The sequence below is a fragment of the Heterocephalus glaber genome, unplaced genomic scaffold (genome assembly GCF_053883595.1).
Source record: "Heterocephalus glaber isolate CG9 unplaced genomic scaffold, H.glaber_assembly_v1.0 deba00001447, whole genome shotgun sequence".
NCBI lineage: Eukaryota > Metazoa > Chordata > Mammalia > Rodentia > Bathyergidae > Heterocephalus > Heterocephalus glaber.
In genome coordinates this window covers 13,325,072-13,351,932 of record NW_028258299.1, presented here as the reverse complement: position 1 = coordinate 13,351,932, position 26,861 = coordinate 13,325,072, and the positions used below count along the sequence as shown (strand labels likewise).

At 42.3% G+C, this 26,861-nt stretch overlaps 1 long non-coding RNA gene across 23 annotated transcripts in view; it reads left to right on the top strand.

The window, feature by feature from the left end:
* Positions 1–26,861, top strand: part of LOC101700290 (uncharacterized) — a 100,445-nt gene that overhangs the window by 41,507 nt on the left and 32,077 nt on the right. For 4 of the 23 annotated variants that reach the window (XR_015452570.1, XR_015452566.1, XR_015452563.1 and 1 more), the window contains exon 2: positions 8,572–8,701. The exons of 14 other annotated variants lie outside the window; for them this stretch is intronic. This is a non-coding gene — a long non-coding RNA (uncharacterized LOC101700290). Of the gene's footprint in view, positions 1–8,571; positions 8,702–16,671; positions 18,305–20,288; positions 20,349–26,861 lie in introns of those variants that run through there. 5 more of the 23 variants (XR_015452567.1, XR_015452556.1, XR_015452576.1 and 2 more) reach the window with 3 other exon arrangements.

Below are 26,861 nucleotides of genomic sequence, written 5' to 3'. Positions count from 1 at the left end.
GGTTGTTCAAAAAATTAGAAAGCTCTCTCTTAAACCAAAGAGAAAAAGAAAGAAAAAGTCTCATACTAAATACCATTCCAAACTGCCTGATTGGGATATGTTAACTAACCTGGTAACAAAGGCTCGAGACTGAATGTCATCTATGGGCCCAGCCCCCGCTGAGCCTAGATGCTCAGTACTTTTCTTCCTTACTATATCTCTATTAAATTCATCCACTGCTCAGGTAGGTGTAAGTATGTTGGATTGTGATTATTTAGCCCCTCAAAATGGCACTAGTACTATTATAATTAAAGATTGGATAAATGTAAAACCTGTAATATATATTCATGATTCCTTTTGGACTCTCCATTCTATTCTATTCTAACAAAATGTTCTTAGATTCAAACAAAAACTTTTGTAAAATCCAAGAAGTAAAAAGGAAAACTGATAGATTACTTTTGTTGGGAATAATGTTTGCTATATTGACCCGTAATTCAGCATTTATTATGATCATTATTTTTAAGTCATTATTTTCTGGAACATTGGCAATATTACCCCAAAAACAATTAGATCTTGCTGGTAATGTTTGGATTCAGCTGGCACAATCACTTAATTTGTCTGAGTTGTGTTTAAATGTAGATGTAAATTTACATTATGTATTAGGGAGTTGTCTCATCCCGGTGTGCACTCCTTTGAGTCTGATACAACCTTATACCTTGTTTAAAGATATCCCAGAAAAAAATCTTATGTATGAAGATAGTTACAATTGGGGGACTCTCTCTTATTTTAAACCAAAAAATGCTATTAAGTTATATACACCTTAGATGATTATGTTAAACAATACACAATGTGCTATATATAAAAATTGTACTACAAAATGTCTATGATTAAAAAAGTTAGAAAAAATGACCTATTATGAGGAACAAATAATGATGGTCATATACCTTTACCATCAGGATGGTTTTATACATGTGAAGGAGTAACGTTTAATTATGTCCCTGCCTACTTGTCTGAGACTCGGTGCTGCCTAAGTCATTTGGCCATAATATTGCCAGATTGAACTGATTTGATAGTGTCCAAAAGAATTAAACATTGGTCACCCTGCACTGAACCAGGATGTGATGATGATGTAGGTCTCTTGACAGATGCTCAAGTAATACCTATGATAGCATCTGTGCTTGCTCAGCCTGCCATAGGAATTAATGCAGAAAAGGCAGTACGAAAATTGGCATACAAGGTGGTCAAAGGTTTAAACGCTACCTCATCTGCCTTGGCATTAATTAATCAGGAGTTACAAGAACACCAACAGGCTATACTAGACAACAGGGCAGCAATAGATTACTTTCTCTTGTTCCATCATCAGGGATGTGAAAAAATAAAAAATATGTGCTGTTTTAATATGACTGACAATAGTCCAGGGATTCAGGAAAAAATAAAACAATATTAGAAGACTTGACAGAGAAAATACATAATAATAAATTAGGATGGGATTTGTTTCAATGGTTAACTCAATGGTTGCTTAATATGCAATGGTTAAAACAGCTTTTTCTTGTAGTCACAATTGTTATCATATGTTTGTTGTTATCGTGTTGTGGCATGCAACGCCTACCTTACTGTGTGGGATTGTGCCCCCCAAAAGGAATTACTTATATGCTAAAACAAAAACAGAAACCATCTCTGTTCCCTTTATACAATGATTGATAAATTTAAAGATGATTTTTTTCAATATTATTTCCTCTTTTACTATATTTCTTGCTGTTTTAAAAAATTATAGAAGGACCAGACATCAAATTGAGCTGACATAAGACATCTCCCTTCCTGGCTTGTCACGATCCCATCTCTCGATCTTCTTGATGTTAGAATAAAAAATTTAGCCTAGAGCAGTTATATGCGTACAGATTTCCCACATCACATCTCTGCAGAGCTTCTTTTGGGGTGGATTCAGCAAAGCCCATTCTGCCTTGGTAAAGTTCACAGCTACATCCTCAAAGGGCACTGTCTCCATTGCGTGGCTTGTGGGTCATCCAAAATCCTTTGACTGCAGCTTGCAGCAAGCAGAAATGACAGAAAAAGGTGACCTAGTTACCTGGGAACTCTCAGCAAAACTCTCACGGTGAACGCTTTGCCGCCATGATACAAGAAGTGTCCCGAAAAATTCTTTAAATGATCTGATTTTCACTTTTACTCCCAAGAATCCATCCTAAGAAAATAATACATACAATTGAAAAGCTGCTATGTGTGAGGCATTGGGCGGTGTGCATTGGGTACTTAAAAAAATTTTGTTTTGTTTTGTTTTATTTTTGGAGACAGGATCTTGCTATGTAGTCTAGGCTGACCTTGAACTTGTGGTGATCCTCCTCTCTCAGCCTCCCGAGTGATGGGATTACAGGCATGTGCCACCATGTCCATCAGGAGCTGGGTACTTTTATGTCTTTTGTTTTTACAGGTGAAGAAAAGGAGGCTTAAGGAAGTTAAGTCAAGGTCATCTGTATTGTGAAGAAGTAGGGAAGCTGGGTTTATGTAACTCCAGTGTGTGGACCCTTAATAATTGTATTTACCCTGTGAGCTCATTAGTACATGGGTCCAAGAAGAGGGGAGAATCTAGCTTTTTGCAGAATAATTAAATCAAGCAACTGTTCTTTGCTCTATTGATCTGAGACCCTCAGCAGTGTTTAGATTTCTAATTAAGTCAGGCAGATTTAATTAGAGTTCCTAGCCCTTTGGAAAGTCCTGTGATGAGTTTCAAATGAAAATATAAAACAGTCCTAGACCTCTCTGCAAACCTGTGAAGTCAGCGACTGTGTTTGGCCTGTCTTTGGGTTGAGATAGCCGGAGAATGACAGGGATTTATAACAACAGCACAACTCATCTGATGCAGTACATACTTGTTTGTCCGCCTCTTCCCCCTTAGTGTGAGCTCTGTGATAGCAGGGATCAAACATGCCTGTCTTGGGCCTGGGATTTAGCTCAATGGTTCTGCTGCCTGCCTTGCAAGCGCAAGGACCAGAGTTTGATCCCCGGTACCAAAAAAAAAAATGCTGAAAAATATGTCTGTCTCATTTATTGAAATAATCTTAGAAAGTGAGACGAGATTATGGGTGGCCATTCAATAGTGTCTGCTCTCACACGTGTACATGAAGACATGTCACCAGTGTGGTCATGACAGTAACACCACTGGTATTTGTAAAAAATTGGGAAGGACAGCTGAGTTGTTTCTAATTTTTTACTATTATTATAAACATTTGTGTACAAGTTTTTACATGAATGTAAATTTTCATCTTTCTGGAAGAAATGCCCAGGAATTCTATTGTTGATTTGTACTGTAGCTGCATGTTTAATTATCAAAGAAACTACAAACAGATTTCCAGAGTAGACACACTATTTTATGTTCTGCAATTTGTGAGTGATTCAGGTTTTCCAAATCCTCCATAGGATCTGTGTTGTCCTTGTTTTTATTTTTGTAATTTTGATAGAAGTGTAGTAATACCTCACTGTGGTTTTACTTTGTATCTCCCTGATAGCTAACAACGTTAAACCCCATTTCTTGTGCATACTTACCACTTGTATATCCTCTTTGGTGAGACACAGCTACATGTCTTTTTTCCCATTTTTGTTGGATTGTTTGTTTTTTGAACTGTTAAATTTCAAGTGGTGTTTATATATTCTATTTCTTTGATAAGTGGTTTGCAAATATTTTCTTAGTCTGAGGCTTGTTTTTTCATCCTCTTAAAAGAGGTTTGTACAGAGCAAAAGTTTTTATATTGATGGATTCCATTTTATCCATTTTGTCTTTTATGGATCCTGAAGATTTTCTCCTACAGTTTCTTTTCTCCCAAAAGTGTTATAGTTTTTACACTAAAATTCACAATCCATTTGAGTTAATTTATGTTTAAGATGTCTCTTAGGTTGAAGTTTATTCCCCCTCCTCTGGATATTCCGTTATTTCCATATCATTTGTTGAAAGAGCAAATTTTCCTCCATTCCATGGCTTTGCCATTTGAACATATTTGTGTGGATTTATTTCCAAGCTCTCTATTCTGTTCCTTTGATCTATGTGTCTATTCATCTACCAATACCATACAGTCCAGATATTACTTTAGAATAAGTTTTAAAACAGCAGTATGATTTTTTCTCATTTTATTTCTCTTCTTCAAAATTGGTTTAGCTACTCTAATTCCTCTGCTTTAGAAGTAAAGATTCCTACTCAGCCTCTGTTGACAGTTGTGCAGGGGTTTCTGGGAGCCAGTGGCTCTCTACTAAGCCTCTGTGGACATCATTGCAGTGGGGAGAGGAAGGTACCCAGTTACTGCTGCCGGGGGTGGGGTGGGGTTGGAAATCCAGGCTCCCCATGATCTCTACTGATAACATAATGTTGGGGTGCTTGCTACCACCTGGCAAGCGTGAAAGTCCCAGCTGCTGACTTGGGCTTCTTTGGCACCATCACTGTAGGCGTCTGGAGTGTCTCCAGCCTTGCAAAGATGGAAATCTAGGCCGCCTCTTCCACTTGTATTGGCACTGTGGGGGGCACTTTCTTTCCCATAGTTTTTGGCTGGAGTGACTGGGTTTTGCTCAAAGGTTTTCTGTCTTTCTAGGCTGCCCCTTTCCCGATCCATCAGTTGGAGAGAGCAGGTTTTGCTGGGACTTTTCTGATGTGTACACATGGATGTTTCCAGGTCAAAGTCTTCTTTAGCTCCATATCTGGGTGTATGCGGCAAAGAGAAGACCCAGGGCACTCACAACTGTGGTGTTCTTTGGGTTCCAAGATCCTTAGCTGGTCTTCTTTTTTTTGTCCTTTTAAAAATGTTTATGAGCACATGTTTGGTGTACATAATGATTCTATTCATCATGGGGAGATGATACTTGTGCATAAAACCTCTTACTTTCTTTACTTCCCTTTGTCCTCCCCACTCTCACCCTTCCATGTCTTGTTCCCTTTCCCATTTGCAAAGGATCTATCTCCCTATTTCATATGATCTCTTATTTTGCTCTTTTGAAATACCACATGATTTTTCTTATATGAGAAATACACAGTAAAATGAATTTACAGAGTCTTCCTGTGTTTGCTTTGCATATATAGAATATCAGGAGTTTGAGTTGTGCTTGGAGGGAGGAAGAAATAAAAATGTGTCTCCTTCAGGTTCCAGGAGGTGGATGTTCCCATATACATTTGTCTAAAGGTTAAAAGACAGGGTCCGCATAATCTGCAAAGCCTACATACTGCATGATTCCAAGTCCATGGCACTGCGGAGAAGACAAAACCATGGAGACAGGAAAGGTGGCTGCCAAGGGTTGAGGAAAGGAGGGATGAAGAAATAGACCACAGGGGAGTCTGGGGGCAGAGACACAATTTGATAGAGCACCAGAGTGGTGGCTACACAGCATTACACATTTCCCCAAACTCAAAGTGTACCATACTGAGAGTGAACATGACGTGTACTGTGGACTTCAGCTGGTGGCAATGCCTCTGTTCTGTACAGCTGTGGTGGGGTGGAGAGAGATGTAGATGTGGATCTAGATCTTGGGAAGGGGAAGGCTGTGTGTCACGTGGGAACCCTGTACTTTCTGGTCCGTTTTGCTGTGAACATAGAACATCTCTAAAGTCTGTTAACGTAAACAATGATGGCAGCAGAGTCTATGTGACAGTAAGCGGGTGTTCCCATCCCATGTCTCCATTGCTGCATTCAGCTCTAGACTCAGCTGCTGCACTCCGCTGCCCTCTACTTCCTCATTCTGTGAGTCGCAGCCACTTGGCCTGGACTGACTCAGGCAGACCCAGTGTCTCTGCTGCCTCCCTCTTCCTCATGGCTTACTGCTGGAGCTAGAAGAAGGCAGACTTTAGTGACAACCTCTTTGAGCCTCACTACCCTCATCTGCACTGAAAGGGGAATGAGAGGAGATTATTATGTAAGGTTCCAGGGCAGAGCCCAGGGAGGGGCCTTCTCTCCCTTCCTCCTCTCCTTAGGCTGCTGCTCAGGCAAGGGTGGACTTTCAGAGCAGTCCTTTCAGAGTGGCCCAGAAAAGGAAGGGGAAGTGGGGAAGGAGCAGGAGTCCAGAGGGGACCAGCACCCTTCCCACGACCTACACACAACTGGAGAGAGGGTAGCTTCTGGGTCCTCTTGGGCTGGGGTGGGAGCTGGGGTGGGGGAGCCGCTTTTGAACTGACAGAGGGGCCTCCGTTTCCGATTCTCACAGGCAGCCTGAATGCCGGTCGCACCAGGCAGGGAGCACTGCCCAGATCTGACACTAAGTCCTTGTGGAAGTGGCCCGTAGGCTCTTGGGGAGGGGACAGGGGCAGCCTGCGGGGCTCAGAGGCTGAATGAATTTGGTCCCTGTGAATGAGGCGGGATTGGCAGCCCTTGAGACAAACTCCCTCTTTGTTCCCTGCTGCACCTCCCAGGCTTGGAGGGGCTGCTCTGTTCACTCCATCCTTCCCACATTCTGGGGCCCAGCTCAGCTGCGGGCAGAGGCAGGAGGCTCCCAGGACTTAAGCCCTAGAAGGAATCAGTTAATTTGTGTCTTTGAGATGCACCATAACCGGCAGGCTGTAGCCTACAGTGAGAAATTTTGCATCACAACTCAGTGACACACACCTTTGTCCCCTCACATCTAAGACACTGAAAATATGAACTGATGGAGACTAGATGGTATCAGAGTGCAGTAAAGATAAAAACTGTTATAAATTGATAAAATTGATATGTTGTATTTTTGATTGTGGATTAGAGTAAGAAAAATTAAAAGAACTTGTATAGATCACCATTTCTCCAACTATATATTCTATTGGCAGCTCGGAGATTAGCAAAGCACATTAATGCATGAAAGGTCTTGATAATTCCTGCAGTAAAGAAATCTGTTGAACTCCATAGATCAAAAGTGTAGCTTTGACTCTCCTCCCACCCTCCTCTTCCCTGAATGCTTGTGCTTCCATCTCAGGGAGCTGGCATTTCGCAGGACAGGTCTGCAAGGAACGTGAAGCCCTCTGGAATTTCCTGGAGAGTTTTGGCCACAGGTTAGAGTGGGTCTGTTTCAGCATGCACAGAGCTACTGAATCTGTCAGGTGTTCGGTTGCTGTATGATTTTCTTCAAAAAGTTCTGCTAAAAAAAATTTGAAACCTAATTCAGCTCTCGTTATGATTGAGACTGGGATTATGACCGAGGCCCCAAAGAAAGGAAGTGACAAGGCCAGAGTCTTGCAATGCGGGAATGGTGGAGCTGAGACCCAGTTTCAGTGTAACCCTGGCTCTGCCTCCAGGGTCAGATACACACCCTGGTGCAGGACTGAGGGCGAGATAATAGACAGGAAATACATATGTGACACTTCTTTGAAAAGGCAGACATTAGATAACAAAAATAAATGTATATTTTTCTGAGACTCGGAAAGGAGAGTCCATTATTTCAGCCAGAAAATCACCAATCCTATTGCATTGTAACTTAATGAACCTTTTCCTATTGTTCAGCTCTAAGGACATATTTTTATATTTTATATTTTAAAATGTTTAGAAATTATTTTTTCTAACTAAAATCTTATTGTTTTCCTAGAGTGACTTTGTTCAGATTGTGTTCAAACCAGTGAAAATATGTCTCTTCCTCACCCACAGAAGTCCAAGTGAAGCTGTTTTCCATGCAGTAGCTGCATACAGTAACACCCACCCCGGTTTCAAGGGGGGCAAAAACACTCCACATTGATTGCTTGTACTCTCTGTCCTTTGCCACCTGTTTTGTGGCCCAGGAAGTGGACCTCCTGCAGGCTGCCTAGCCTTGTGGCCTCTGCTCTCAGAGGGCTGGGAGAGTGGGTACAGGGTATTTAACTCTTTGGCCACCTCCTTCTGGTGAGGTCACAGCTCCCATGGGCAGGTGGCCCTTTCCCCGGCCTGCCTGCTTCCTGTTTCCCTAAACTCACCCCTCTCAGGATTGGCCTGGGGCTCACCCTTCCCGGACCTGTTGATCCTTGTGGTTTCTCTACATCCTGACTCTACTTTGGTAGTTCTGTTTTTTTTTTTTTTTGGTACTGAGGATCGAACTCGGGTCCTTGTGCTTGTGCAGCAGGCAGCAAAACCACTGAGCTAAATCCCCGGCCATGGTAGTTCTTTTAAATTTGAATAGGACATTTATTTGCGGGGGCCCTTGACTTATGTACTGTTTCATATATATTTTCTAAAATATTTGCACATTTTATTGCCTCCCTTTCCATTTACTGCTGAAGTACAGGAGATTCATATTTCTTTTTCTCTCTCTTGTATCCTGTGTGTTGAGAAACAGCAATGGGTATGACTGGACTTCTTAACTCTTGGGGGCTTTAAAAACCACCAGGTACTGGACTGCACCTGGAGATTCTCACACCCTGGGTCTGGGTGGGCCCAGCTCTCCTGTACCACGAATCAGCCACAGAGGCACCACTGATGAGGGGAAGGTGGTCTGGATCTGCACCAGTCTCTGCGAGGCTGTGGGTGGGGCCTTAGTGCCCCATCTACGACGTGGGGTGTGTGTGTGTGTGTGCGTGTGTGTGTGTGTGTGCGCACGCGTGCGTGTGTGGTGATCCTTCACTTGCTGACTCTGGACCTTTTATTTTCTTGCTGCCTCTTATTCTGATCCCAGTGGCTAAGGACAGGCTGAGAACCTGGCTTCTGACTGCGTACACTGCTGCCCTCTTGTGGACGTGGGCCCAGCCGTGTCAGTGGCTGACGCATTCTTTGTCACCTGAAGTCTGGACGAACAGGCTACTTAGGTAGGAGAGGCCGCATTTCCCCACTCCCAGAAGACAGCCATCTCCCTTCCCCTAACAGCCTTCAGCAAAGGAAGGCTTTCTCCTTTTTCCTGTGCATTCTTATTGAAGAGTCGGTTAATTTGTGAATTGGGGGATTGGGTGTAAAAGAACCATGATTAAAAACAAGGCAGCACATTTAGGAAAAAGTCAAAGACCACGAATGAACACAGCTTCCCATGGATGTATGTGACACAGAGAAGCTTGATGCTTAGAACACTTGATATCATATGATCATTGTTAGCAATGACACGAAGAAGGGTAGTGTACGCTAATCATCAGCCTACTTGATATTATAAAATAATTATTTTAATTTTTAATTATTAACACAATTATAATTTTCCTTTTGTTGGAAAAGATAAGAAAAAAGATGAATATATTCCTAAAAATAGGATGTAATTTCGGTCATTGAAGTTCACATTTTGTGCCAGATGTGGATAACTTTTAACAGTGATTTTCAGGGTATCCATGATCCCTCCATCAACACCATTCACTCACTGAGTTTTTTCCTTGAGCATCTACTCTGTGCTGGGCACTGTCCTAGGTCAGGAGGACACGCAGGGACGAAATCATCTCTTCTCATTAAGCTCAGGTTCCGGTGGAGTGTATACAGAGTTGGAGGCGGTGGATCTTACTTTGTTTGCTTCAACAGTTTGTTTTTGAGCTTTGGAGATGGGAACATCTCCATTTTCACCATCTCTAGCATGCAACCTCTTTCCGATCAGCTTCTGAGAATATTTTGCTGACTGTTGACAAGTGCTAACGACCGCATGCAATTATCCACTCCCAGTCTGGTAACTTTTCTAATAGTTGGGGTCGTGGTAAGGAGAGAAAGAAAGGGTTCAACTAGTTCTCAAGGACCCTGGCTCTTGTGCAAAGGTGTGAGTGTAACTCTCACTTTATCAAGGCAGTAAAGTGTGTAGCCACAGTGTGGCCTCTGGAGACTCACAGATCTGAGCTCAAAATCTGGTTTTGCCACCTGTATGTCTACATGGGTTGGGGCAAATCACTTAACTTCTCTGAGGCTCATTTTTCTGTCTGCTTCTACCCCTACTCCTATAGAACAAAGACAGAGATAATATCACTGAAGAGGCTTGGAGTAATCATCAAGTGAGATTATATGTTTGGATGTATATATATTTCTATACACACACACAATGATGTGTTCAAAGCTCAATAAGATTTTCCACAGAGCTCAATAAATAGTAGCTGTCTTACTAACTATAACAGTGTTTCTCAATTTTCACTTTATGTGTACTTGTAGATTAATTGTACTGTCATCAAAGAACATATCACTAGTGTGTAGTTTGACAAGTGCCAAGACAAGATGTATTAGTTACTTTTTTGTCTGATAAAATATCTGACACGTGCAACTTAAAGGACAGGAGGCTTATTTGGCTTACAGTTTAAGAGAGTTCACTCCACAGTTGTCTGGCTCCAAGGCAGAAATGGCACAGTAAAAGGACTTGGTGAAGGAAAGCTGCTGAACCCATGGCAACTATGAAGCAGAGAGAGAAGGGAGGAGCTGGGGAGGGAGATGAAGTCCCAGTGACACATTTCTTCTAGCCAGGGTTCACCTCCCAACAGCACCTTCAGCTTTGAATTCATCAATGGATCAATCCTCTGATGAGGTTAGCACCCCTGTGATCTAATCACCTTCCCAAAACTCCGCCTCCAAACACAGGAAATGTTTTAGATTTAAGCCGTAACACAAGGGACTCTCAGGCTGACATGCATAGAGCAGTGTCACCTGATCGTTTCCATAGTCTACCTGGGAGAGAGGCTGAGAAGCGCTAACCGGAGGGTAAGGCACATAGATACGCATGTGTGCTTGGGGAAAGTATGAGCTAGAGGCCTGTATGTGCACCAGACAGGTTCAGAGTACTCTAGGGCACGTTGGGATGGAGGAGCCCTGGAAACTCTGGGAGCCCAGCAAGCTAAATGGAGCTGCCTCCTGAAGTTACGGATATGTAGATAACTACTTTTGGTTAACTGGTTGTCACTATCTAGTCACAATTAACTAGCAACAGTTAACTGCTCACTACTAACTAGTTCCTTGTAACAAGCCAGTTAACTAATTGCAACTAACTAGTCATGGTTAACTAGTCATTATTTCTAATCTCCACTAACTAGTTGCATTTCACAAGTGATCATTAACTAGCCACAACTAACTAGTCATGGCTAGTCTTTAATTGTTATTAACTAGTTGCATGTAATGAGACATCTTGAACTAGTTACTAACTAGTTGTGGCTAATGGCTTGTTATGCAGTCATCATTAACATGCAGTAATTAACCAGACATTGTTAACTAGTTATAAGTAACTAGTTGTAATTAACCAGTAACCATTAATTTGTTGTCACTGGCCATCATTAACCAGCCATTGATTACTAGTTGAAAATACATGTGACTAGGAGTTAACTACTAGCAACTAACTAGTTGCCAATTAACTGGTTGCCACTAACTAGTCTTCATTAGCTAGTTGCCACTAGTCTTCAATAACTAGCCTTTGCTAACTCATCACTAGTCCTGATTAGTCTTCAATAGCTACCTTTGATTATGTCATTGTTAGCTAGATGTTACTAACCAGTTGCTAGTAACCAGTAATCATTAATTAGTCATAACTAGTAGTGATTAACTAATGTCTACTAACTAGTTGCTTGTAACAAGTGGTTAACTAGGCACAAATAGTGAATAAGTCTTTAGTCGGCTAATCATCACTGACTAGTCATGGTTAATTGATGTTAACCATTGTTGACAACATGCCACTAACTAGTGATTAGTTGCCATTAATCCATTTAAACTAACTAGTTGTGATTAGTCTTTGTTAATTAGTAGGTGCTAATTAGCTTACTAGTCATAGTTAACTAGTCACCATTACATAGTTATTAACTAGTTACCTGTAATGAGTGCTCATTAACTAGTCACAAATAGTAATTATTAAATAGTTGTCATTAACTAGTCCTAAATATCTAGTCCTTGATAATAGTCTAACTGCCATTAACTATTCCTGGTTAACTAGTTGTTTTAAACTAGCCAATGTTATTTGCCATTAATTAGTTGTGAATAACTAGTTACAATTAACTAGTCATGATTAGCCATTGATTAGTTACTAACTAGTCATTTAAGCACTTCATTTTAACTAGGAAAACTATTTCCCACTGTTGTGAACTAATTGCAAGTAACCAGTCATTAGGCATTACCAAGTCCTCATTAACTATTCATTATCGATGAGTTGTCACTATCTAGTCAAGCTTAACTAGTCATTGATAACAAACTTTGGTTAACTAGTTTTGATTATCTAGTCATCATTACTAGTCTTCATTAATCAGTCATTGTCATTTACAAGTTGCAATTAGTCATGGTTAACTAATTGGTTTTAACTAGCCATTGATTTTATGCCACTAACTAGTTGTAATTTATGAGTTGACATTGTTCGATTACAATAGTCATGATTAATCTTTGTTAACTAGTTGGGGATGATTAACTAGTCATCACTAGTGGGTATCTCCTTATTAACTAGTCATTACTAACTAGTTGCTTGTGACAATTAATTGTTAACTAGTAACAATGAACTAGTCATGGTTAACTAGTCACCATTAACTAATCTTTATTAAGTATGTGCTTGTAATGGATGGTCATTAACCAGTCACAAGTAACCAGTTATGATTAGTTGTTAGCTAGTAGTAAGTAGTTGTGCTTGTCATCAACTAATTGTCCTTAACTAGTCATTAACTACTTGGCTTTAATTAGATGTTGATTATATGCTAGTCACTAGTTGTGATTAGTCACCATTAACTCATTCCAACTAGTCATGATTAGTCTTTAACTGATCTAGGCTAACTAGTCATCACTAATGTTTAACTAGTCATCATTAACAAGTTACTATTTGCTTATAGCAAGTCACCATTAACTAGTCATAACTAGTCCTGGTTATTTTGTCATTAACTAATCTTTATTAACCAGTTACTTGAAATATATGGTTGTTAACTATAGACAAGTAGTTGTGATTAACTAGTCACCATTAACTAGTAGTGACTAACTAGTTGCACATATCTATTCATTGTTAACAAACCACAACTAACTAGTTGTCCTTAACTAATCATGGTTAACTAGTTGACTGGCTAATCATGGTTAACTAGTTGATTATGTTCCACAAGGTTGTGATTAGTCTCCATTAAGTTGTTCCAACTAACTAGTCATGATTAGGTAGTCTTTGTTATCTAGTTGGGCCTAGTTAACTAGTCACCACTGACTAGTTGTGGTTAACAAATTTCGTTAACTAGTTGCTACTAACTAGTTGCTTGTAACAAATTGTCATTAACTCACCATAACAACCATTCTCATTAATCTTTACCAACTAGTTGCTTGTAATGACAAGTAGTTGCAACTAATTGGTCACGATTAGTCATTGTTAACTAGTGCTGACAAACTGATAACTAGTCATTGTTAACTAGCCACTGCTGTTTATGTGCCACTAACTAGTTGCAACTAACTAGTTGCCATTAACCCATTCCAACTAACTTCAGGTTAGAGGTTAGAGTTATGGCTAGGGTTATAGTTAGGGTTAGGGTTAAAGGATTAGGGTCAAGGGGTTAGGTTTAGGGTTCAGAACCACTCACCGTGTTAAGAGCTTTGTGTGAATTCTTTTTTTTTTTTTTTGAACTCTTTCATGTAGCTCTTTTAACCCTGTAAGTCAGGGACTGTTATTATTACCTCTTGAAGTCTGGTACAGAGAGGGTAAGTCATTTGCCTTATACCACATAGCTGTTAGTCGTTGCCCACAGCTCTTCTTGCTCTCCTAATCTGTTCAGAAGCTCTCTGAGAGGAGGCTCTTGATCATAATGACTTTGGAACCCCCAGGACTGTAAGTTTTCAGACACTCTGTATTGCTTTGCTGACCTCTGCGGTTCCAGTTGGGCCTAGAATTACAGGGGAAGTTTAAACCACTGCCCAGGCCTGGGCTCTGCCTCATCGCCTGCCCTGAGCCTCCTGGGCCTGCTCAGTGCGGTTCAGAACCTCTGTGGGGAGCGAGTTTTTTTCCCAAAGGAGGGCCCTCCTCCCCTTCCTGCCTGCGTGCTCTGGGGGGTGCTGTTGGATAGTGTAACAGGGAATGCTCCTCCCAGCCGCTGGTACTTTTGCTTTTGGATTGTCTTGGGTGTTTCCTCCCAGGCCTGCGTGGAGGGAGGCCTGTCAAGAGGGGCTTATCCTGAGCTGGCCTTTCTGCAGCTGACCTTTTAACGTTAGTCACTGGTGTGCAAGCAGATGTGCCCAGGTCCTGGGGTGTCTGTGCTTCCTTTCTCCTGCAGCCTTCCCCCAGCAACTTCGCTGTTGTTCCAGAGGAGGGGGCCGTCCATGAGGCACCAAGTGTAGCAGGTGTAGCAGGTGTAGCAGGTGTAGCAGGTGTAGCAGGTGGCATAACGGGCCCTCAGTGATGTCCAGGTTCAAATCCCTGACCCATAACCTTACATTGCAAAAGAGATTTCACAGATACGAGTGAGTTAAGGGTCTGGGGATAGGAAGGTTGTCCTGGATTATCCTGATGGAACCCCGGGTTTATCGCAGCAGAAGGTTAGAGCCAGGGAAAATGTGGGAATGGAAGCTAGAGGCGATCAGAGTGCCCAGAGAACGCTGCCCTGCTGGGAAAATGTGGGAATGGAAGCTAGAGGCGATCAGAGTGCCCAGAAAACGCTGCCCTGCTGGCTGCCAGGGGGAGCCACCGATGATAGAGGGAGGCTCCCCTGCCCAGCCGGCACAGGGGCCTCATTTCTCAAAGGGAGCAAAGCCCTGACCACATCTTGATTTTTGCCCAGTGAACCCTTTCTTGGGCTTCTGACCTCCAGAAGAGTAAGAGAATAAATTTATTGTCCTTTTTGTTTTACCACTAAATGTGTGGTAATTTGTTAACACCAGTTGTAGGCAGCCAACACATGAAGAATGTCTGAAACAATGTTGCCTCTGGCAGCCATCACTTGTTGGTTACTGCAGGGCCATTCCTAACCTGTCCTCCCTTGCTTTCTTCCAAAGTGTTCACATGCCCATCCTCCCTTGCACACAAGGAGGACCATGTGGCCCAGGAATTATAAGGAAAAGTCACCCAGGAAAAGATTCTCCTTCTTTAGTGAAAAGCAATATGTACCTAATGGAAGCTCTCTCTCATTGCCCTGAACACCCCATCCTTGCCACCCAGTCACTAACTTACTTTGCACACACACTTGGAAAATGTGATGTCTGGAGCTGCAGGAGCTATCCTGGGACCATGAGGAGGAAGTTTATGCATCATACTCTCAACAGTCCTTTCAATTTGAAATCACTATCAGTCAGCCCGATGCAGCATCACAGCCTTAGTTCACTTTGCTAAATATGACCCCAACTATATAATTTCCTCCACAGGAAATCAGCAAATATTTGTTGAGTGCCCCAGACTACAGGCAAAGGATTGATAGAAAGCATGGGCTAAGCAGTCCTGCTCCAGAGGAATTTGCAGGTGTTAACTGGATCTTCTTTGCTTGCAAATTCTAGAAACTCAACTTTACACTAGTGTCATGAGTACCAAGTGAGATAAGAGTCAAATCTAAGGCACCTGGTACAGTGCTTAATAAGTGATGTTCTACCACAATAATCAGATTACTTTCAGGATATTAAACTCTTTCACATCTTATTTATTTTTGTTTTCATCTTCACAGATGTCCTATAAATAATAAGAATAAAATGGTTATCCCTGTTTATAAATGAGTTACTTTCTCGGTGGCATTGAAAGCCCATGGTAGGGAGGTGATTAGATCAGTTTTCCTGATCTACTTTGTCACTTTTTTCTCCTCACTAGAGCATAGATCACAGAATGTCAAAACAGGTAAAAACTCTCAGAAATCATGTTGTTCAGAGATGCACACAGGATTTTCTTACTTCCTGTCCAGGCCTGACCTACTGGTATCCATTGCCTACACCACTGTATTGTGCCTAAACTGGGAAAGGGTATAGTGATTGATTAGTAATATCTGCATGGGCTCTGGATGGGTAAGTCTCCCATGGCAACTTGTATGATGGGTGCTTGGTATACCTGAACTAGTGCAGCTGTTTCATTTAACCCACAAAGAAATTGAAACTCACAGAGTAGAATGGACTCATTTAGTGTTACACACTGAAATTGAGGAATGGAAGAGATCCTGATTTTTCTTATTTAGGGCCTAGCTCCCAGGATCAAAAATCAGACTTAAATATTTTAACTTCCTTTTTCTTATCTTGGTAGGATTTCTATTGTTTGAATAGAAATAATTAAGGTGGTAGAGAATATTGAAGACTATAGCGTCTAATCCCAGCTATGGTGCAGTGCAGTATTAAACAAGTTAACTATTTTTTTCCCTTATAGATTAGCGTGCTTCCCCTAGACATCTTTCCTATCTCAAAGAAACTGGATGAGTCAAGCACTGTGAAACTGCATCATTAGATGTTGTCTAAGAAATATCAGCCAGGAAGGTTAAAGTGAGAGAAACATCTTGTTATAGAACTTACAGAGACCCGGGCAGCCTGCTTGGGTTGGTTAAATAGAGTCTCAGTATGTTTCGAGGCTCTAAGCCTGAAGGGGCAGAACAGACAGATTTGCCCGTTGCAAGAAATAAAGCAAACAAAGCAATCAAACCTTTTACCTACCAGGTTAGAGAACCCTGGCTTGCTTTGTACATGTGATGGGGCATTGTGAAGAATCCCATTTCCTGTGGGCACTTGGCCTTTTGTAGATGAGGTGGGGCTGCCTTCAGGTTCTCTGGGCCCTTTAGATTTGGAGAGAGAGTCGTGACCCAGGTTGACATGGAGCATTCTGCTTGGCGCTTCAGGACTCCTTCTATCCTTCTCAGGCCCTGAGGTGTCTGAATTATCTGTAAATTGTAAAGCACTTTGCAAGTGAGAGGAAGTAGAACTCTCCTTGTCTTAGCAACAACAAATTATTTTTGCATTTTTTCATAGTGGGGCCTGGGAGAAGGGATGGGGAAATAAGGAGTCCATGGAAATTCTTCTTATCAGCAACATGATCCCTCCTGGATCATTGAATCAGAGCACTGGGTTTCCCAGCAGAAACATTATAGACCATAAAGGCAGAGCCAGATTGTAAAAAAAAAAAGTTTCTATGGCTTTGTATTACCATAGCCCTAAAACTTGGTAGTTTGCTTTTGTTGTAACACGCCATGGCATTTCAGAGTCTACAAAGTCCTTTCACATAAATCATCCTGTTGACTTTCTACAAGTGGAAGGAGGCATTTCTTCCTCTTTTTAAGAAGAGGAAACAGAGTCCAGAGAGGCTGAAGGATGGGTGGATAGTCAGATGGCTGCTCACTGGAGAGGCTGAAATTTGAACTGTGGTCTTTGAGTGCTGAATTGAGCAGTATTTCTGTCCCACAGGGGTGGCCTTCACAGGTGAAGGCCGTTACCTGGAGTCCTGAGGGAGGAGTAAGTTTCAGGGCCCGGGAGAGATGACAGTGGCTGGTGTGGCTGCAGTGGTGGGCCCCAGGGCGGGCTTGCCCTGGTGAAGAGCAGGGTAGGCAGGATTCTGGGGAGAGGACAGTGCACAGCCAGATGACCGGTTTGGTAGTAGCTACCCTAAGTACAGTCCAGGTACTGAGGGCTTTATATGAATGATCTTATTTGATTTGTTGCAAATGCTATTATTTCAGGATGTAGAACCTAAATCAGGTCAGGGAGAAGAAACAATGTGTCTGAAAGCACACAGCAGTACTAAGGGATGGGCCCAGATTAGAAATCTGTGGTGCCAGAAGCCTGTGCATCTGACTATGAAGTGACACTAGGATTGTGAGTCCTTTAGTGTTGTGTTGAGAAATAAACTTGTGAAATTTGGCTGGGGGCAGCTAGGCAGGCCTTTCGATGTCAGATTAAGGAGCTTCAGACGTTATCTTTGGGCAGTGGGGAAGAAGAGCAGAGGGTCCCCTTGCTTTCTGAACACGGTGACATGTGTGGTGATTCTGGGGCCCTTCCATCCCTTCTTTGGATGTCATGCTGCTACAAATCTGTGGAAAACAGTGAGGGTCACTGCCCCCTGCATGTCCTTCCAATTTCTTTTAAAAATAAAATAAAAGTCATTTAAGTGCCTCTTTTAGCCTCATAAATTCTGGAGTGGTTCTTGCCAAGAGCTCGGTAAGGGTCCTTCGAGGATGGTGAGGGACAGCCAGCCTCCAGCCAGCAGCCTTGGCCAGCTGGTCCCCCGGGAATGTGCTGTCACTTGGCTGGCTGACTACACATGCCCCTGAGTCATCCTTGTGGATGCAAACACTCCCAAGGGCTCTCTCTGGAGAGAAGTGTGTTCCTGAAAATAAACTTGGGCTGATAGTCTCGCATCTGCAGCTCCTCGGTCATACTGACGTGAGAGGACTTCACAATGCACACGCAGACAGTCATCGATGCTGCTGCAGGGGCCCTGCCAGGAATGTCATCAGCTTCATATGTCACAGTAGAGGCTGCTTTGTGGAACCTGGGAGCTTGCCTGGCCTGTGGCTAAAGGGTGACTTGACCAGAAGCACTCTGATGGGATTGGAGTCGCCTGGTCATCCCGCAGTGTGGAGGTACCTTCTGCCCCATCAGATAATGTGGAGCATATCTGTGTGTTGCCTTATACCTTAGAAGGATTGTTTGCAAATGTGAGCTCATTGAATTCTTAAATAGCATTCTGGAAATAAAAGTTATTACCTGAGGCTTATAATCAGAACACTGAGGCTCAGACGACATCTCCAGTGGGTTGGAACAAATCTTACTGTCATAGGCGCCTTCCTCCCCTAAAAATGTGTAATCTAGAGGCTGGGATCCTGCTCTATGTGCAAGGCCTTGAGTTTGATCCCCAGCACCACAAACGAAAGGTAATGGTGTAATTGGGTTTCAGAGATTATTCAGGCACAAGAGAACAATGATTAGAGACAGCTGATTGTGCGCTGCTTGGCAGAGGGGTGAGGTAGGGAGGTCATTTGTTCTTCTATGCTATTCTTTTCTTCTATGCTGTTCTTTTCTTCTACGCTATTCTTTTCTTCTCTTCTTCGGTGTACTGGCTGGGAAGTGGACCTCAGTAGGCTGCTTTTGGGTTCCCTCTGTCCTCTGGTTTCTGGTTTCTCCTGACCGGGACACTAGAGGGGGTGGTGTTCTAGCAGCTCAGCTGCCACTAAGCCCAGGCGCTGCACTGGCTCTGGTTGGCTTTCTGAAACTCTGCTCACGTCTTTGAGAATAGCGCCTTTATTACAGGTCTGCATATACTCCCTTGCTTCCTGCTGGAACACTCACAGTGCACCACGCAGGCAGCGAGCTCACTCGCAAAGGTGGTCTGTTGCAGGCACCAGTGGGGATTCTGAATGTAAAAGTGTGCTCATGATCTGCTGGTTGGCTAGGGCAGAGCTGGGCTCTCCTGGCTTGAGTTGGCAGATGTCAATCTTCTCCCCTGTTAGCCTCTTTTTCCTCTAGTTCCTGCTCAGCAGGGAATTTTCCACATCTGCACAATTTCCAGATCATGAAGCACACACTTTCAGTGCTCTGGATCTGTAGCGAGTTAGAGTCCACTTTGGTGTCAGTGCTGCCTGCTTTGTGTCCCACTCCCACAGCAGCCAGAGGAGGTGCAAAGGGCTGTACTCAGGGTGCAGCAGCAGGGCCCTCGTCAGATCGTGTCTGACTCTGCAGATTCAATTTAGAACCTGTGCAGGTCTGTAACAGAGGTGATGTCTGTGGCCATCACTGTTATGTGTGTATGTGTTGACCTGACCAAAGCAGAAAAATGACAAAATGCATTAAAAGTCCCATGTCTGAGGCAGCTTTGCTCTGATTTCTACAGGAGCACTGAATTGGTCTCTCTTGAGGGTAGTGAGCAGATAATCCTGGACCCCTTTGTTCTGATCAGAATCTATCTTCTGTATCTGTAATAGTTTAAAATGGTCCCTGTAGTTGTCAGAGTCCCTCAGAGAAATAAACCAGTACAAAGGACAGTGTATAGGTCTGCTGTGCTTTTAATGTGTCCCCCCAAATTCATGTGTTGAAAACTTAATCCCATCCCCAGTGCAACAGTGTTGAGCGGTGGGGCTTTTGAGGGGTGATTGCCTTCATGAATGGATTGACACTAACTCTAAAAGGGCCTTAATAGTGCTCACTCTCTTGCCATTCCACCCTCTGCTATGGGACCATGCAGTGAGCAGGCTCTAGTCAGACATGTCCTCTTGGCCTGGGCCTCGCCTGCCTCCAGAAACACAAGAAACAAGTCTGTTCTTTGTAAATTACCTAAAATCAGGTATTGTGTTACAGAAGCACAAAAGGACAGAGAGAGAGAGAGAGAGAGATAGAGAGAGAGAGAGAGAGAGAGAGAGAGAGAGAGAGAGAGAGAGAGAGAGAGCGCGCGAGAGAGAGCAAGAGAGAAAGACAACTGATTGGTAGTGGATACTGGAAGTTCAGTAAGAGTTGATCTGAGTCCAAAATGTACATGGCAGGCTGGAAACTCAGGCAGAAACTCGATAGTTTCTATGTTGTCTAGAGGGAGAATTTCTTCCTCCATTGAAAAGCTGTGTCTTTGCTTTTAAGGCCTTCAGTTGAGTGCATGAGTTCTGCCTACATTGCTGGAATCTGCTGGAATCCTTTAAGGTCAGTGGATGGGACATGTTGGTCACATGCACATATACTTTCACAGTAGCATCTGGACTGGTGTTTGACAGCAAAACTGGGCACCACATGTGAGGCAAGCAGACACAGGAGGTTCACCATCTTGGCCCCTAAAGGGTTCTGTCTCCTACTTCTGCGTCCTTTGTAATGTGTCCCCACTTCTGTGTCCTTTGTAATGTGTCCCCACTTGCTCCATCCAATAACTGGTGGTGTCTGTTTCTGTACCCTCCTAAATTTAGGTTGGACTTTTAACCAACTCTGCTTACTTATAGAACAGAGGAGAACTGATGTTCTGAGATTTAAACCTTTTAAGAATGCTTTGCTTTCACCCAGAGTAAACACATATGCATGTAAGGAAGCCAAGAGTATCCACACAGAGGCCACACAGCAGAACACTGTATGCATGGAACAGAGTGAATTGGCCAGTGGGCCTGAGCCTTAGAACCAAGAACAAAGGAAATGGTGTTTTTTTAAAACCACTAAGATTTGGAGTGGTTTGTTATGCAGCAATGGAAAACTGATACATATTTAATTTTGGTTGACACTCAAGGGGACAGGGTTAGAACCCATGAATTCACAAATACTGAACAAATATTTCTCCAATAAATACTCCACGCATTGTTGCATGTAGGACAGAGCCCAGACTTAGATGTAGGTTTGAGTCCTGCAGAAGATCTTTCTGGACATCAGTTCAGAAGCTGTTGAGACAGACATGGACTGTTATGAATATTAAAGGAGATGATCAGTGTCAGCCATGTGGGTTGTGGTGGGCACACAACAAATGGTGGCCAATCTTTTATTACTACAAAGAAGGCAGGGCTCTTGCTTGCAATATGATCACAGTTTAGTAAGGATGTGTAAGTAACTATTGGGCTGAACATGATAAATTCTAAACTAACCATCAGACAGCGTTCAGGTGAAGGTGAGAGGGTCCCTTCCAGGGAGGGCTTCCTGAAGGAGGTGGCCTTGAATCAGGAGCAGAAAAAGAAGAAAGATTTTAGCAAGCCAGCATTCCATATGACAGGAAGTCTCTTTAATGACCATAGTTCTTGTCCCTTGAGGTTTTAGGTATTAAGAATTTTATTCCTTGTTTGTCTTTTCCTCTTACAGAATAATACACATGCAGATCAGAGCTGGGGCAGTGAAGTGGGGGGCTGCAGTATAAGGCAAAGTGCTTCCATATGGCTTCCCCTAAGGCTGGGACAGGCCCTGACAGGGGTCAGGAGCTGCAGTTCCCTCAGAGTCCCAGCCTCAAATAATTCTGCTCTGAGTGATACCAAGGATATACCATCTTGGATTCCAGAGCTACAGAGGAGGGCTCGTAGACCCCTCTAGGGCAGTGACGGAAACTTAGAGACTGAGTGCCCAAACTGCAACCTCAAACCCACTTGTTTACTGCAAAATGCCAATGTTGCAATTAAATCTGAATATCCAATGCTCTGCTGCTGGGGCTACTTGGCTTGCATGCCAACAGAGAGGACCGTGAGCCTGCTGCAGCATGCATTAGGTTTGCCACCACTGGTCTAGCTTGACTTGTGTCTTGGATTACAGACAGCCCAGCCAGGGTGGCAGTGGGCAGGATGTTGGCTTTGGGATTACTAGCCCTTCTTGGGTGAGATACTGTTTCAATCTCAGCTCCATTATGGTTTGAAACTTTGGTTGTTTCTTTGCTTCTCTGTGTCCCAATTCCTCCTCTTTTATAGGCTGCTGTGAGGATGAGATAAAATAGCACATGGTGGTTGGCATGCTGCTGGCTCTGGACCAGAGTGCTTCCTTTTCCCTTCCATCACTGGTTGGCTTTCCTTTAAGCCCCACTCCACCCCCTCAGTTTTCACAATAGTTCTGACTCCTCTGCTGTGGGTCACACTTAGCAGCCTCTGTGATGGGAAGAGGGCTGCCTCATAGTAGGTGAAAAGATAGTAGGTTTTACAAAAGGATCTAAGTTCAAAATGAATCCAGCCATTCAGTAGTTGGGGGACCTCAGAAAAATTACATTTGCTGAGCCTCTGTTATTCTACTTGTGAAATGGCAATCCATACATAGGTAGTAACCACTTGACATAGTCCTAAAGAGAGTAAGAAACTTAAGGAAACATATCCAAGCCAGGCCTTAGTCAATACCTGTCCCTTCATCCAGGAACATGTAATGTCTTAGCATGTTCCAACTTGTGCTTTACCATTAAGTCAGATTTCTATGTGCCCTTAGCAGGCAGTAACCAAATGGAATGATGAGGAAGAATCTGGGGCAAAGTGAGCCAGAGGGGTCAGTTCCCTGGCAAGGCCATATCAGGAGAAGCAGTTGAAGGGGAAAGGAGGAGCTCTGGGACAAAAGGTTAGGACTTGGAGTCTCCTTTGGCCCACTTGAGGTCTTTGAATCACTGCAATTGGCTATACCCACCCCAGGCTGGGGAGGGAAGTAGGTCACTGCATCTGATGTATCCTAGGCAGGGGCAATGAGAGGCTCTGTTTGAGATCCATAGCTGGCTTAGGTGACTGTGAGGAGCATGATGGGAAGAGAAGAATTGAAGCTAATACCTAGGTTTTTGACTCAGATCTGAGTAGACAGCTCTGCCATTCACTTTCAGAGGAGACTTGGGCTAGAGTTGTGTTGAGCAGGAGGTAGGAAAGTGAGTCCAGTTTGGGGGTCTGGAGTTTGAAGGGCATCTTAGACATTGAGCAAGAGAAGCCCAGTAGGCAGATTGCAAGATGAGAAAGAGTCTCATGTGGGAAGTTGGAGATGGAGAGCAGAGACTGAGGGGAGAAGCAGGCCAAGACTGAATTCTGGGAGCACCACAGTCTGAGCTGCTTTCCCCACTGCTGGGACTAAATACCCAACACCCAAAGTTAAAGGAGGAAAGGTTTATTTTAGCTCACAGTTTGTAGAGGTTTCAGTTCATGGTTGGCTGGCTCCAAGGCAGGGTGGTATGGCAGAGGGGCATCATAGAGGAAAACCAGTTCATGGCAGGGCAGGCAGAAAGCAGCAAGCAGTGAGCCTCCCTTTTCTTTTATTCCATTCAGGATACAAGCCTATTGGTTAGTGCTGCCCATACCCAGCATGGCTCTTCTATTACTCACACCTAGAGCTATGCTAAACCAATCAGTGAAGTAATTTGGTTATCATGCACCCTACATCCAGTCACCTCTGAAAATCCCCACCTACACATGCATAAGGCTTTTGAGGGAAATCTAGATACAAGCCATAACAACCACTATTTTTCCCCCCATTAAGTTTATTGGTACATTTTAGGTATACAATACAGTTACATTCATCATTGGGATCTTGTACCTTTACATGAGTATCTTGGTTCTTATTTTTTCCCCTTCCCCTGCCCTCTCTTCACCCCCTCCACCCCTCCCTATTTGCAAAGACTTTGTTTCCATTTTTTTCCTTTTCTCACATTTTTTTCCTTTCCCCTACCCTTCCCAATTCCCCTGCTCTTTTAGACCTTTACACCTGAGATTTTCCCTCAGTTTCTCTGACTTGTACCTACATTTGTTGGTGGAGCTTAAGACCTTCTACATCAGTCAGAACTCTTAGTTCACAATAAGTTGGAAACTTGACTTAAATTAGTTTAAGCAAAAAAGGGACTGAATTCAGATTTCAAAAATCAATAGCATTCCTGAACATGAATAATAAACTCACTGAAAGAAAAATTAGGAAAATAACACCTTTCATAATAGCATCAAGAAAAATGAAATACTTTCCCAATGAGAAATGTAATTGTGTTGTATACCTAAAATGTACCAATAAAAGAATTCAACAAAAAAAAAGAAAAATGAAATATTTAGGAATCAATCTAATGAAGGAAGTAAAAGACCTTTACATTGAAAACTATAGTACTCTGAAAGAGGAGATCGAAGAAGATATTGGAAAATGGAAAGACATCCCTTGCTCTTGGGTAGGAAGAACCAATATAGTGAAAATGGCCTTACTTCCAAAATTGTTATACAAATGTAATGCAAGCCCAATGAAAATACCAATAGCAAACCTCACAGAACTAGAGAACATAATCCTAAAATTCATATGGAACCAGAAGAGACCTGAAATAGCAAAGCAATTCTGAGTAACAAGGGCAAGGCAGAGGGCATCACAATCCCTAATTTGAAATTATACTACAAAGCTACTGTGATAAAACCAGCACACTGGCAAAAAAACCAGACCTGTGAATCAATGAAACAGAGTAGGAGATGAAGAAACAACTCCATGCACACTCAGCCACCTTATCTTTGACAGAGGAGCCAAACATCTTCACAGAAAAAAAAGATAGCCTCTTTAATAAATGATGCTGGAAAAACTGGCTTTCCACATGCAGAATATTATCTCTCATCATGCGCTAAAATAAAATTGAAATGGATCAAAGATCTAAATATTAAAACAGAAACACTTAATCTGTTGGAAGATAGAATAGGTAAAATTCTTGAAGACATAGGTGTAGGCAAACACTTTATGACCAAACCCCGATAGCACAGGAAATATTACAAAGAATCAACAACTGGGATCATATCAAATTAAAAAGCTTTTGCACAGCAAAAGAAATCACCAATAGAACAAAGAGACAACGCACAGAGTTGGAAAACACTTTTACCAGTTGTTCTTCAGACAAAAGACTAATATCTAGAATATATAAAAAACTAAAAAAAAAAAATCAGATCCCCCAAATTTAAAGAGCAAATCCAAAAATGGGCACCTGAAATGAACAGACATGTCTCAGATCAAGTACAAATAGCAAGTAAATGTATAAAAAATGTTCAACATAACTGGCCAGTCAAGAAATGTAAATTAAAATAATGCTGAGATTCCATCTCACTCCAGAAAGAATGATGATCATCAAGAAATCAACCAATAACAAGTGGCATCGAAGCTGTGGGGAAAAAGGAACACTTCTCCACTGTTGGTGGGAGGATAAACTGATAAAACCATTATGGAAATCAGCATGGAGATTCCTCAAAAAACTAAAACTAGAGGTTCTATTTGACCCAGCTATTCCCTACTAGGTAACTCTTGAAAGAATTAAGAGCATCATAACACAGTGATATATTTATACCCATATTTATAGCAGCACAATTTATAATAACTAAATCTTGGAAACAGCCTATATGCCCACCAATGGATGAATAGATAAAGAAAATGTGATTTTTATTTATTTATTTTATTATTTATTTTATTTTTTTATTAAGTTTATTGGTATATTTAATTATACAATACAGTTACATTCATCATTGGGATCTTGTTCCTTTACATGCTGTATCTTGGTTCTTACTTTTTCCCCATTCCCCTGCCCTCCCTTCACCCTCTCCACCCTTCCCTATTTACAAAGACTTTCTTTCCATTTTTTCCTTTTCTCATGTTTTTTTCTATTCCCTTCTTTCCTTTCCCCTACGAAAATGTGGTTTTTAAATACAATGGAGTACTACTGTGGCACAAAAAAGGATAAATTTGAGATATTTTTAGGTAAATGGATGTAGCCTGAGACCATAATTTTAAATGAAGTAAATCAGACACACAAGATCAAATATCACATTGTTTCTCTTGAGTGAGAAACTCAAAGGGTAAATAAGGAGCAAAATGGAGGATAGATATTGGAAAGTAGGAAGAACATGTTCAAATGGGAAAGGGAACAAAGGAGATGGGAGAGGGAAGAGAAGGAAGGAAAAAGAGATTTAAAAAAGAGAATGGAAGAAAAACAATATGAACAAATCTTTTGTAATGGCGAGGGGCTGAAGGGCTGAAGGGAGGGAGGAGAATGGGGGGAAAAAAAGAAGAATTAAAATATATTGTGTACAGGTACAAATTCCCTATGATGAATGTGATCATTATGTATGCAAACATGTACTGATAAAAAAAAAACAACATTTGTTTTTTTGGTATCGGGGATCAAACTTGGGTCCTTGTGCTTTCGAGGCAGGCGGTGGAACCACTGAGCTAAATCCCCAGCCCAAGAAATAAAATTAAAAAAAAGAGAAAGCAGTGAGTAATTCTCAGGGTATGGTGTCAGGTATAGGGCTCTGTTGTTCTGCCTTAGGTTACGGGAGATGGGAACATGTATTTAGCACTGAGAGACAGATGCTAAAGTACTGGTATCATCAGTGCAGATGTGCAGCTTTTCCAGAGTGAAGAAGGGCTATGGGCCAACTCACCAGGACTAAAACAAATCAAAATTTTGAAGGGGAATTCCTCATTAATGAATAGATTCTGCCTCTTAGAAGAAGTTGGGTTGGAGCTGTGGGGTTGAATGGTTGGTTTGTAGTTCTGAATAGATTCTAGAAATATAAGTAGCCTGAGTTCCAATTCTAACTGGGCCAGCTGTGCAATCTTGAAACTCTGTGCCTCAGTTTCTTCATCTGTAAAGTGCAAATCATACTATTAGCAGCCCAGTGGGGAAGTGGTACAGTTTAAATGAGTGAAAGGATTTTAAGTACTCAGAACAGTGTCTATTATAAAATAAGTGCATGGTGAACTTGCTATTACTGTTGCTGTTATTGGAAAGAGTATTGG